Genomic DNA, 14,375 nt, shown 5'->3' with positions numbered 1-14,375 from the left:
ATGACAGACAGCCCAGAATTGTGCTTTCTAGGTCTGAATAGAGCTGTTGAGCAGCATATGAAGGGCTGGAGCAAAGGCGATTAAAAAAGATGCTATCTCTTAACCCTAGCAGTCTACAAAAGGTGTATTTTCAATGGCTAAGTCCTGAAACAGTTATGACCTAGAGTGCAGTCAGGTTATTTCTTATCTTTCTGATGACCTGTTGGCAAAATCTGTTTTCTTAAACAAGGTTTGTAATGTCTGACACTTCTAAGGAAAAATGGTATTGCTGCTCCTATGTGTGTAGCAGCGAGGATCAAAATAAACACAGCAGGCATTGCTAAAACTGTGTAGGCTCCTAATTAATAACCTCTTCCTCAGGGAAGTGATATTTTCATTTTGGTTATGGAAAGACTTCTTGCTTGTTGTGCAGGAGCACTGAGGGTTGTGCCTGCTCTGCAGTCCCCCCGCCTGGTGCTCCCTCCACACAGACACATTTAACATTTGTATCTGGATTGCTGGGCTTGTTTCTAGGGGGTTGCTTCTCCAGTGGAGGGGGAGTCACTGCATGAGGTCATGGTGATGTGCACACGTGCATTGCGTGTGGCTGGGTGGGCATGCTGACACCCAGCCCAATGCAGTGGCAGATGGCTGTGAATAAGCTGTTTCAGGGCACATGGTGGGGTGTTTTTCTTCTCATGCTGGTCTTTGAGCATGTTTGCCAGGCATTTTGCTGGGCATGTCCGAGATGGACATGGTGCCAAGAGTGTTTACCAGCATAATTCATCTTGCCTGAGAAGCTGGTGGTCTGTGGTGCCCACAGGCAGCAGTTCACTTCAGGGGCTTCCCTGAGCCTGCCTGGGGCTGAGGGCACATAGCACTGTTGAACCTTAGGTCTCCAGCTCAATGTGAGAGAAACAGTGCCTTTACTTTGGCAGTTTTGTGAAGATAAACACCGTTTATTATTATAAACCACTTCATAGTAAGCTTTAGTGCAGCACATGCTTTTAGTAAGGCCACTCCACTGAATGTTTCTTTTTCTCAGATACTGAGAGCTTTCCTATGAGAAGTGTGTTTTCTTTTAGGAACACCACAGGGATGCCCATTCTGCCTTGCAGAGACAATGAATCCATGGCACAGCAGCTGATGGGGTTTATTTCTTCCTGCTAAGCAAGCAACCTCAGTCTTGCATCCAGGTAGTTAAAATTCCTAGTGTGCTTTTGTCAAGCTGCTTACCTATGAGGTGAGGGAAAAGGACAGACAATGGGGACAAAGTCTGAATGGGTGACAAAGTTGGAGGAAGAGGTGTGAAAGAACAGTCTGCTGAGAAGAGAAACGGCTGGAGAAATGGCACACATCACTAACACAGAGGTTTTCCAGCAGCAGCTAGTTTTAGGTATTTGACTGGTAGGTGGTAAAGCTACAAGGGACAGTGATCTTCTGGAGTGCTCTCCTGCATAACCCGTACCATAGGATCACTGTACATCAATTCCTTTGCCAGGCAAAGCCTCCCCTTTGATAGCTGATCTCAGCCTCACACAGCTAAGCAAGGAGAGGGAGTTCAGACCCATTGCTGTGAGCAGACAGAGGGAACTAAGAAACCCTGTGGAAAGGGGAGCCAGGTTTGGCTTCAGTGCTGGGTCACAGAGACCAAATAGGCACTTTGGACTTGGACTTTCTACTTGCTGTGCTCAGGAGCATCCTGGCCTGATACTTCCTAATACATTGGCGTTTGGAGAAAACATCTATGTTTCTTTCCCACTCTCCTCCTGATCAGATGAATATGTGAGCATAGTAGAAAATCTTACAAAGACAACAGAGAGCCATCAGAATTGGAATAGTGTTGTGGGTTTCTTGGGTTTCTGTGGGGTATTTTCTGGTTGAGCATCCAGGGAAGAGGGGAGGAGTAAGATATTCCAAAGTGACAGCAGTCCTGAAAGGTACAGTACTTCTGCTGCATTGCAGGCTGCTCCATTTGGCTTCTCTGAATACAAATGAGCAGTGATAGTGGAATTTGCTAGGAATTAAAGTAGATAATATGAATAAGGAAAACATTGAAAATTGCCTGTGTTAGGATGTGATAAGGCTTTGACATCATTTTCCTGTCTGGAAACTGTTCTACTGTTTTTGTTGGTAGCTTTGAGATGCCTCAGGCAGTATACGCTGACTTGTTCTTGTGACCATTGGATCCCTCTATGGAAATACCATGTTTCAGGCTGGGAGAAAAAAAAAAACAAACCCTAAAATCCATGTAGAAGTCCACATCTTCTAGCATTCAAGAGCATGAAATCTGAATGCTTTCAGGACTTGTGAAGGAAGCTTATCTTTAACAGTATCCTTATTTACAGAGTCCAAGGGTCATAGCTAGGAACTAGTTGACCATTTGGCATGGAGTGTATGAAGTCCACCTTGGAGGAACTGTTGTTTCAGGCCAGTAGTGTCTACAAAACATCTTGTTTGCAGCATGCTTCACTTGTGAAAAATGGCACTTAGTTCAAGCTCCTGACATCAGGCCAATCACTGTATAGTGCTTGTGATTAAAGTAATCGAGCAAAAGGTTTTGCCTGTGTTTAGACAGAGAGACAAACCTCTCTCTGCTGCTCAGGAGAGGGTTGATGGGTATGAAAGCTCTTCCCAATTTGACAAGCCTTTGTTAAACACACAGGTAGGTTACAAGACTTGAAAGAGCTGGGAGTCCAGTCCCTCTGCCTTTGAAGTCAGCAGGAGTTTTGCCATTGACTTCAGTGGGAGCAGCTTCAGGCCTCAGGTGGGCAACAACCTGAAGTTACAGAAAATGCTTTGCATCATGTTGAAAAGGAGCTGGATTTCTAATAGCAGATCCTCTGAAAGGAGATTTGATCCATTCCCATTTGTTCCCTATGTCAGTGCTGCCTCAGAAGTCAGTAGATCAGTGTCTGCTGATGGAAGTGCAGGTTTTGTTATTTGTACACCCTAGTACCTTCTTAAAGCAGATGCAGAACTCTATAAGCAGAGGGAGGAGCCGGTTGCCAGGAGGAGATCGTGCTCGGATAGAAGCAGGGATGTTTGCTCTGTGTCCAGAGTAAGCCAGATGGTTGCAACATGCTGTGAGGGAAGCGGGGACTTTTGAGGAAATCAGAGATTTTAGCTCACAGAAGCTGTGGAGTTTAAAGCATAGCTGCTGTGCTGCCCCTCCAGCACTGCTCGCTTCCTCAGCATGGATGTGGGGAACCACAGCATCAGAGTGAAGAGGAAGAAAGAAAGGAGAAATTGCATCAGTGAGAAGAGCCTGTGAAGGAACTAAAAGAGGTGACAGACAAGCTGCTGGTCCACCAAGTGGTCTTCTCCTTCCTGCAGTGATGCAGTATGGTCCACACAGCTGATGAGCTGTATATGTGTGAGGACATGCAGGATCTGTTGATTACAGGAGACCAATCACGTATCTTTTGTAAATGTAACAGGGAAGTCTCACAGTCAGATTTCAGAGGCAGGGGCTGAAAGACAGGTGAAAGACAGGGAGTTTGTTTTAAGGGGTTAGGTTCTGTTTGCCAAGGGAAGGAGGTTGATCTGGAGTGCTGAGGGAGCCAGTTGTACTCAGAAGGGAGGGGAGAGGAGTATATCATAGCAGGAGAGATGTATCCACTGCTGTCTTCCTGCTCAAGCGAGGCTGAGTGATAGGCATCACATGAATGGGACAAACATACTCTGCTGATGGTTGGAATTTGAACTAGATCAAAAATAGACAGTATGAAGTGTATTAATTATGGGTTTTCAGCTGTCATGGGGAATGAGGATGCAATTAAAGATGGGGATCTTGTTGCACCTCTTATTTCTAATGCTGGGTAAGTACAGTTGACTGTCACTCTCACATGCTGATGAGAGGGTGTGTTGCCCTGATTCCTAGATGAGGTGCAAGAACCTCACCTAAGATCTATTGCCTGACATCCCAGCCCAGGAGATGGACAGGTCGTAACATCTTGGGAAATGGAGGGTGAAAAAGTCCTCTGAGACCATGTGGTCTCAACAAACACAGCAAATAAGAGTTGCTCAGTAGAGTATATTTAGAGCTGTTTGCCCAACCTGTTTCTAAGCATCCCCAGTGACAACACCTGCTCCTGTGAGATTTCCACTTGGATTTTCTCCAGAGCAGGTTCACTGAAGCTCACCGTGACTGGCATTCAAGCTGTGTGAGCACATATGGTAGGAGAGGAGCAGGCCCCCAGCAGTACCCTGGGGAAGCCTGAAGGCTGGAACATGACTTGCTCATAAACACCAAAACCACGAGAATTGCTCAGAGTTTACTTCCATGGGTGCTCAGAGGAGAAAACCCTCTCCAGTTTCCTCCCAAATTGGTCAGTAAAGGCCTCATAGCTGTTGCGAGGCAAGCAACCTATACACAAGGGTGATTGCTTTGCATAGCACAGTCTTCTGCTCTGCGAGCCTTTGCTTCTCTGTGGGTACTTGGTTTTATGTTCAGAAACACGCCAAGACTTGGGCAGGGCCAGGGGAAGGAATGCTGCAAGGCATTGCTGAAAACCATACCGAATGTGGTCGTAGTCACAGTGTTGTTTACTTACTGGTCAAACTGGTATTCATTTTTTCCTAAGAACCTGCAAAAGGAGACAGGGCTTTTGAATTGCGTTCATGCCTACTAACAGCAGCCAGACTGGTGAGTGTGTGGAGGTAGTATATCGCAACTTTAAGAGTGTCAGGAACATTTCCCACTGGCTTAACTGAATCTGGAAGTGGAGTTGACTCGCAAACTTGATGAAGCTGCTTTCTGCACCCTGGGGATGGTCCCTTCTTTCTTGCTAAGACAAGAAAGAAAAATTTGGTGACAGTATTGTTGTGCCGTGATGCACAGTGATTGTTCAAGAGCAGAAGCATCTTGATGAGCTCAGAGAATGGAGGGATCAAAAGGAGAGCTTGCCACTTTGACTGGAATCCTGGGTTTAGACCTAGTTAAGTACCTGGGACCTGATGTATGAGATGCACTTTGAAGCACTACAGATTTCCCCAGGTGCTTGGATTCACAGTACCGGGAGAACTGAATTCAGGTTTTAAAAGCTGTGTCTTTCACCGATTGGCCCATGGTGGCTTTTAAGGTGGCTGCTGAGGACTGAACTCATGCAGTCAGGGGAAAAGTGGTGAAGAAAAAACCTGTGCTGTTTGCCTTTAAAGCCACTTCTTAACAACACTGAAGTGAGAAAGACCCAATAACCAAAATAGCAAGAAATCACCTTTTTCAGGCAATATGTTCCTGAAATTACAGAACTTTACCTTCAGCCATCTTCATGCATTGACCTGAGTGCTTAATGAATGACAGTTTCTCTAAGATATTCCCTCATCATAACCATATTCTATAGAGATCAGTTACAGCATCATTATCATCTCTTACTTTATGAACTTGTTATGTCAGGTTAATAATGGTTGCAGTGGGAAAGTGTGATCCAGCCTTCTGAAACCAAGATCTTGCTAACATTCCTGTAAATGATTGGAGGTACATGGGTACTCTTGCTGGGTTCATTTGTCTCTTAATTTCTAACTGCTGCCTTGAAAAGCAGGTTCAAGAAGTGTATCTAGGAATTCAGCTTTGTACGGTTTTTAAGACATGGCAGGAGTTCAGATCCTCACTGCAACATAAATAACTTTGGTTGCTACAATCTGTAGCAGAGAGAAGTACTTTCAGTCTAAAAGGAGACTGTTTCTTTTATGGTGCTCACAAATCATAGTGATCAAGGTGGTGGTGTATATGCTTTCCTTCCAATCAGAAATGATGGTGTAGCTGTTCTAGTCCTCTGAAGTATTACATGGTGGCATCTGTTTCACTAGAAAATCAGATTACCTGGATAAACTAGTCAATTGTTTAAACCTGTGCACCAAAGGTATTGGTATGAACACTGAGAGCATTCACAGCAATCCAGTTCCAGACTGAGGCTTGTGAGTCTTCAAGCTCATAGTTTTGCACTGTTTTTTTCAAGCTGGATAACTTTCGCCACTCTGAGCAGGGACAGCACTTGAAGCAGTTACCTTCTGATGTGTGCTGCTTGTGGCTAGCAGTGACAACCAGGCACAGTGCCCAGACACTGCTGTTTCTTGCTAGTGGTCCAATCTCATTCATATCTGAAGATGCTGAATCTCTAGGATGCTTCAGCCAGAGCTAGTTGGAAAAGAACAAATGAATTCTGCTGCTCTTCTTACAAATGCAAATAGTACTCTGCTTCTCTTGAGTGGCTGAAAATGTTGTGAAAGGTTCTGTTTAATATATGTCCCATCAAGATGTTTCTCTTGTCCCTTTTCCTTCCTCATGCTTCCTCTTAGTGGGTCCCAACAGTGCTTATGTAGGTGCTGAAATGTGAGCCCTAATGCAATAGCCAGGTAGGTGGAGAGGAAGCAGTAAGGTTGAGAGATGAATCCATCAGAAAGCAATCCCTTTTAATCCCTGGAAAATGTTATTTCAAAGAAAGAAACATTTAAAGAAATTTAATGGCTTCATCCCATGAAATGTAAACCCATCCTTGGCACTAGATGAGTTTAGTCTGAACATAAAGGCCTCTTAACACATAGCAATTAATGCCATAGATAGTAATACTTATGAATATGTCCAAAGGAAAGTGGAGTTGTAATTGTGGGAATCACAGCTTCAATTTTTAGGACTTCTATATTTGAAAATCCCTGCGAAATTGGTATTTTTGGTGTCATTAACCACACAGAGGCATACACAGAAACCAAATATCAAAGAGCACGCAGAAGTGGTTTTTGTTTCTTTTATGGTTACTGCTACAGCCTCAGAAGTAAGAGGGGAACTGAAAGGGGGGAGGGGAAATCTTTAAATGGTTTAAAAAAATAATCCTTGCTTTAAAATTTCTATTGCCAAATTTCATCACACACTAATTCCTTGCAGCTGAGCTGCAAACCTCTGAAAATAGGGGTTTACAGTGGAAACACTGACTAACTGTAGCTACGCAGCCCCATAAATAATGACACTCTAATTATGCCTTATGATTTACCAAGACCTGGTTTCTGTGTAGCTCATGAGTTTTTGCTGGTTGCTGGTTTGGGGAGCAAGGTCTCTTATTCTCGACTGTGGTTTGCTTCCTTTTGTTCTTATTATGTTGGCATGTACTTTTCAAAAAGCTTCTCTCTGAAGGGAGCTGGGCAGACAGCTATGATTAAGTATGAAATGATTGGGTGAGCTGTTTGTCAAAGTTATAAATAGGATACCACACAAACCCAACACTAATCTCACTGAAAGACAGATACTGGCAACATTTCTTAGTCATCTGTTCCTGACGCTCAGGGGAGAACAGCTCCACTTCCATTAAGTTTTCAAACAGACCTTGCCTAAAATACATTTTACTGGTAAAATTTTTGGCATATGCACTATGAGCCACGCTGAGAGCTAGCAGGGCGTTGGAGTTTTAAATGTTCATCCCAGTTTAAACCTGGTCCTCTGGGTCACCCCTCTGTGTGGGGGTGAGCGCTTTGGTTCTTGTGAAAACAAATCTGTTCATGAAGCAGTTGTGGCAGGACTAGACTGGTGCCCTCATCTCATCATACTGCTGAATTAATTTTAAGGGTAGAAGAGAGGAGCTCCTTATGGATATCCGTTGCATCTTTGGGTTTATAGGCAGCTTCCTGTAATCTGCTTTTGGAAAATCAGATGGAGGCATAAAAAGAAGAGCAGTGGCACAGGTTTCACCTACGTGCTTCTGCAACCAGAAGTGAAAGGCAGCATATTGAATTCCTTCTGCTGCAGATCTCTTGCACACAGTGGCCAGAGGCTTCTGCAGACTCCAGCCTTGATGCTGGTGCTTCCTTGTCCAAGTTCCGTATCAGCTGCATCAGTTTTATTGAACTGGAAGTCTGCAATTTCATGTTCCCACAAGATGACTCCATTGTTGCCATTTCCTTTCATGGTGGCTCAAATTGTAGGAAAGGGCTCACTCCACAGTGGTTCAGCCCTTTTGCTGGTCGCCAGAGCATTCATGAGACAAGGCAAAGCAAAGCAGTAGCTGAAGAAGAGCCAAGTATTTCTGGGGTTGACAAAAGCTTCAGGTTGCAAAGTGAAAAAGCAAGCCCACAGCAACCACAACTTGCTCCTTCGGTCCTGCACCTTCCCACATCCCTGCCAACACATACAGCAAAGAGTTTTAGAGGAGGTATAAGCACTCCAGATTTATGGCACAAGCCAACAGCTCTGCATAGGTAAAGTCTCTTGAAGTTTCAAAAAATATCTAAAAAAGGATGATCCTGAATTTGTGGGGTTCAGACAGTTCGTTACAGGCATCTTTTCAATTTTGAAATGCGTACACACATTCATTTTTGGGATTTCAGATTAATGAGTGTCATTAAACCTAATTTCTTAAATTTTTAGTCATAGGCATTTTGGTTTTGCAAACTCTCAGAATCAGATTCAGATCCAAGAACTTAGTTTGTTTGATAACTATTTAAAGACAAGGATTTTTGCATACTCAGGAGGCATTTTCATTTTTACCAGCAGAGTGGTTGAGGCTTCTTTTAGTTTGTTTACTTCCTCTTGGGAGATTTTTGTTGCTAGAAGTTCAGATCCTCCTTGGACATACACATCTTCCTGCAGGAAGGGAATGAGCTGCCCCCACAGTCCCTGGTGCTACCAGCAATGCCTGTAGCTGTGCTCAGAAGGAGGTGGTGTGTGGTACTCTCTTGGGCAAGCTAGCAACCAAGAGTGCGGCTCATCAAGGTGGACAGCCATGGCAGCCCGCTTCTGCGTCGTGCCCAACCTCCTCCTCTGGTGTGATACATCCTGCTCATCGCAGCGTCCTGCAAGGGTGGTGGAGATAAGATGTAAGGCATGTCTTGCAGCTCTGTGTTAAACGTGTCTGAAACCCAGAAAGGTAGTATTCGTGGTATGCACACCAGCATCTCCTGCTTGAGCAGCTTTGCTGGGGTTAGGAGGAAATGTTCTCTAAATGCTAACTTCTCCAGGTTTGTTCTTTGCACTGAAATGACTGGGAGTGGCCACAAGCACCCCCCATTCTTAAGCAACAATCTTAGATGCTTGCTGAAGCTCCTTAATTTCCTTATCCTCAAATAGCCCAAAGTGTAGTATCACCATTTTCCTTGCAGGGCTTTAGTAGGGGGTCTGGAAAAGACTTTTGGTTTTGAGCAAAGTCTTCCTCAAGTTCCTTTCATGGATTGTAAGAATTATTGCCCCAAAGCTTTTTTCCTTTAAATGGAGAATAAACCAAAAGCCTTCACCTCTTACACATCTTAGTGGAAACTGCATCTTTAATCCTCAGTTTACTATACGACTGAGATTCCTTTTCCAGTCTGGTCCCTGTGGCAGCAAGCTGCCAGGACATGGGGAAGAGCTGGCTGTAGCTAGTTTTCTGAGAAGAAACTGGAAAAGAAAACATTCTGATTAATTAATTGCTTTGCATCTTATGTAGTAACATATTTATGTTGTTATGCAGCCTCCAGTGAAGCTGTGTCTGATAAGAGTGATAGGTTTCCAGTTTGATCTTATTTTAGATTGCAGCAAACTGAGGATAAAAAGACTCTTTGTTCCAAGAAGAAGAAGGAAAAAAAAGAACCAAAACATCTGGTGGGAAGCTGATGTGCACAGGACAACTCTGAAAGAAGTTGATAGTGATGGATTATGACACACAACTTCAATACATCCCCACAAGTGTTATGTGAAGAGACAAGATAATTCTTCCCTTGTCTAAAATGCTTTTTAAGAGTTTTCTGTTTTTCAGAGAAGGGGAGGGGAGAGACAGTGAACAGTGAACTCCCTGTGTGTTTCTCCATGATCCTTGCAACTGGTCTAGTCTGAACTGAAGGCTTCTTTCAAGATCGATTTATTTGGAGCATGCTAATTGTAGACCATGTCCTGGGTCCCCTTTGAAGCCTTGTGTAATGGATCGCCTCCTTTCCTGGAGCAGAGAACTGCTTGGTTGCTCCTAGTGGTGGGTCCAGTGCCCAGAGCAGTATCTGAGGAACATTGGGTTTTGGTGTGTTCAGTCAGTTCTGCTAGATAGAACTCCTTCATTGCTTGTGCTACATGTGGATTTGGCTCTCATTCTTTCATTCCTCTCTCAAAATGCTGAAACATATCTTTTCTACTGCTAATTGTAAACCATTCCTTGCGTTGTCCTTAAACACAGGCTTGAATCGTTGCATCCTGCATTGGTTCCTGCTGCTTGCATGCAGCTTGGAGACAGAGACAGAGCCAGGCCCTCATGAGAAACTGAGGGAGCAGAGTGATGGGAAGGGGTGTTCTGTTCCATTCAGAAAGACACTCCCAAACCCCAGAGGAGCAATGCATAGGGGGAAGTGCCCTCATGCAGATCTTTTTAATAAGAATCAAGTCTGTTGTCAGTGCTTGTGACATTTTCTCTGTTCCCTTCCTTTGGGCAGTTTGCCGCTGTAACGTACACAGTTGACATTAGGATGTTCAGACTGTCATTGCTGAAGGCACTCTTATCTACTCTGTGCTTAATATTTTTCCGGGACATGGAGGTGTCTCTTTCTCCTCTGTTAATTAACTTTTTTTGCCCATGTTTGCCTTATAAATTCCTCCGACATATCAGGGTCTAGGATTAAACAAATTGATACCACACTTCCAGTGTGCAGGAGTGACACTGAGCTGACAGCCTCAGAGCCTCAAGTATTTCAACACACAAACAGAGCAAATACAGACAAAATTCCCATTCAGCCTGTCCCATATTCTCCTGCCCAGCTCCCTGGGAGTCAGGCTCCTGGCTTGAACAGCTTGTGTTGGTGGGAAATGGAGCAGTCCCAGAGCACTCCCACCCATCAGTGGTTTTCCAAGGATGGCAGAGATACTTCTTAGTGAATCAATACAGGTATTTCTGTGTCAGGGTTCTGCTGTAATGCAATTACAGAACACTACTAACCTGGTAGGAGGCCAACTCCATGCAGTAGCCAGATTAAGTTGTCTTATTTGGTTAACAGTGTTTTGATAGTTTATTAAATCCTGGAAGGAGTAGAAAGGTAAGGAGTGGAAAGAGCAAATCTTATGGATTATCTGCTCTTGGTTGTTCACTTCTGTTTGTATAATCCTGGTCTGAATGATGAGCTGTGGGAACAAGCATTTAATGTTTTGCTATTGTTTCATCTTAAACACGTGCATTGCTTTAACAGAGTAAGCATATTCTCTAGCTATTTTTCCAGCTTGCTGTTTTTATCACTGATGTGGAACGTTGCGCTTATTTTCTTTATCTGGAACGAAAACATTAGTTCATCTCAGATAGCACAAGCTATTTGATCAACTGTCAGATAGTAAGGCATTATAAAAACTGCTGAGACAGGACAAATTCAGACCTGTGGCGTGCAGCTTGAAAAGACTTCATGCCCTTGTTATCAGTTGCTTGAGATAGCCAGCTACTCCCTCAGCAGTGGCAAAGGAATGGGAGTTAGTTGTTCTGGAGCCCGATCCCCCACCTCACTGAGGCTGAGGGGCAACAACAATGTGAAGATTCTTCTCTCAGGTGACAAGTAATTGAGGAAACTGCCTCAAGCTGCACCAAGGGAAGGTTTAGACTGCATATGAGGCACAATGTTTTCCCTGGAAGGATGCTCAGGCATTGGAACAGGCTGCCCAGGGCAGTGGTGGAATCACCATCCCTGGAATTGTTCAAAAACTCTGTAGATGAGGCCTCCAGTGACATGGTTTAGTGGGGGCCTTGGCAGTGCTGGGGAACAGTTGGACTCGGTCTTTTCCAACCTCATTCTTATCCTGAGAGTACTTCTTGGTGTGAAAGTGCAGAAAAATCATGATTTCACATGAGCACGGCCCTTCCTCATGACCATATTCTGCCCTGACTTCTTGGCCAGCCCGTAGCCCTGCCCCACCATGCATTTCCTCAACCTGGGGGAGAACATGGCTTGAGTGCATTTTGATCAAACGGTGAAGATTTGCCAAACAATACTTAACATTCAGGCCCGCTGTGACTTCCCTGATGTTAGGTACAAACCAAAGCCAAAAATGACGATACTCTTAATATGTAATCAGAAAATAGAAGATAACGTATTTTGCCGGCATCCGACTGCAAATCAAAGCAGGAGCTCAGCTAACACCTGCCTTTGCAGTAGAGGAGAATTCCTCATCTGCAGTGTCCTTCATAGAGCAGACTGGTAGCTGGTTCAGTTTGATGTTAGCAGCTACTGGGAGAGACCAGCCCTATACCCGGATACCTTACACAAATATTGTGGGGCATAGCTGTTTGGAAGCAACTTGCCAGCTGATGTTTCTCAGTGCTTTGAGAACAGAAAGGATATCAAGAGCTCTTCCTAGGGCGGTCAGCCAGGGCTATTTCCTAGTCCAAATAATTTTGGGGTACCCCCATTTCCTCTAGGAATTGTTTGTGACAAGACCAGATTTCAAGGTACTTAGTGCTTGAGGCTGTGCTGTCAGTTACTTATCAGCATGTTCTAAATCATGTTCTCTTAAAGGTATGTATTTCAAGAGAAATGGGGACAGGAACACCTGAAGCAGGAAAAGCCGGGAGGCCTAAGGAAGGGGTTTTACTTTCATTGCACTATCTTTTTGCAAGGTATTTTTAACATCTGAGCCACCTCCAGGCTCGTTTTGCATCAGCTGCAGACACTGCGACATGGTTAAAGAAAAGAAAAAAGGAGGAAAAAAAGGAGAGGGGTTTAAAAAAAAAAGCCATGATCTGAATTACACTGGTTTGTCCTGGCTGTGGTGCTCATTAGCCTGAATGGGGGTTAGATGGCTAAGGGCTATGTCCCGGTGTGCCTGGCAAGGGGGTCTCAGCAGATGGGACTTTAGCAAGCCTGACTGCCTGTGACATGTCCACCTAGAAACCCCCAAGGAGGGGTTTTGGGCTGTAGATGTCCTGACATGAGGGACTGGACTGAGGCCGCTGGGTGTCAGTTTTGGTCTAGGAGCATGAGGTGAGGTTTTGGAGCAGTTTGGAGAGGGAGTGGGAAAAGGGGAGAAGAATCATGACAGGTTTTTATCACAGCCTGAAATAAATTAACCTCTGGGAGGAATGATTTTGTAATAACTTGCGTTTAGATATTCTTACACATCCAAATAACCCCAAACTTTCTGCAAACGTTGTAATGAATCCAATCTCCAACATCCTGTGAGAGGGATAGAAATAGCACTAGTTACATGGTTAAAGGAGCCAAGGACTCTTAGTACTGCATTCTGATATTTTCTTGTCATCAGCCTCCTGTTTATTCTTTTCCACTTCAGGGCAGTTAATGGTAAATGAGATATTTGTTCTTTGCTATTTTCACATATTCTCTGCCCTGTCTCTGTTCCAAGAGACCATGAAGTCAGTTGATTACATTCCACCCCAACTTTGGCAGCCTTTGCAGGAGCGACGGGTCTTCCAGGGAGACCCAGGTTGAGCCGCACATTTTGGGTGTTGAAGGCTTGGGCAAGCAGATTGTTTTCCAAAGGGAAGCAGAGCATTCCAAAGTGTATCTTCTCTTACAAATGTATCTCAAATGCAGAGTGCTTAAGGCAGTGCGGAGCAGGTACTAGCTGAGCTATGCACCCTGGGCACCTCTGTGCTCTGCTGCGAGACCTGCTCAGCTGGCAGGTTGCAGGTCAAGGTCTGGGTAGAGATGGCTGCGTTTCAGTGACAGACTCACATGGGATTGTGTAATTCTCTTTGGGTCTGACCCAGAGTTGGCCTGAATCACTAGGACTGTATCCGTTACCTTCAAGCCCTCTGCTTGCTGCCCGTTTCACCTCTGCCGTGCTCACTTGCTTTGTGTAAATGCTCTTCCCGGTGCTGGGAGTATATGCTCTGGAGCAAGCTGTTAGCTACATGTCAGCTGTATATAAGGGGAAACTTGTCTGACGCAGCAGTGAAGAGGAGAACGCACACTGCATCTTGCAGATTTACTCCTCGTAAAACACCTCTAGCTCTCCACAGATATCTGCAGATAATCTGCCAAGTGAACCCAGGGATATTTATAGTGCAGCTTCAGCAATGACATAACAGCAAGTTAGCAAACAAATGAACTTTGAAATGTAAGGAGAGCAAAACTACAGGCTGGAGTGTGTTTATTTTGGAGTCAATAGAAAAGGTTAAATCATAATGGTGAATGTTTCCAGGGTGGGTCAGGTTAAAAAGCAGAGCAAGCAAAGCATTTTCATAGCGCTGTAAGACTATTTGGTGTGTGCTGAGTTTAAATTACAAAGACAAATGATAAATACTTTGTTTCCCACTGAGATAAAGTGCTGTAGTGCTGAGCACCATACAAATGTCTGCAGAAAGCTAAGATAAATGTTGCTTCAGAAGGGATTAAAATGGCTCTGAGTTCAAGCATTAGAAAAATTCTGTATTCAATTTGCAAGGTGTATAAATTTAGGCAGTTTTAGCTATGGATGTGACTTTTCCTTTGCTTTCTGTCTGTTTCCCCCTCTG

Source organism: Nestor notabilis, unplaced genomic scaffold, assembly GCF_000696875.1.
Source record: "Nestor notabilis isolate BGI_N333 unplaced genomic scaffold, ASM69687v1 scaffold213, whole genome shotgun sequence".
In the NCBI taxonomy this organism is placed as follows: Eukaryota; Metazoa; Chordata; class Aves; order Psittaciformes; family Psittacidae; genus Nestor; species Nestor notabilis.
The sequence above is the reverse complement of the archived record's forward strand: the minus strand, read 5'-3'. Positions refer to the sequence as shown.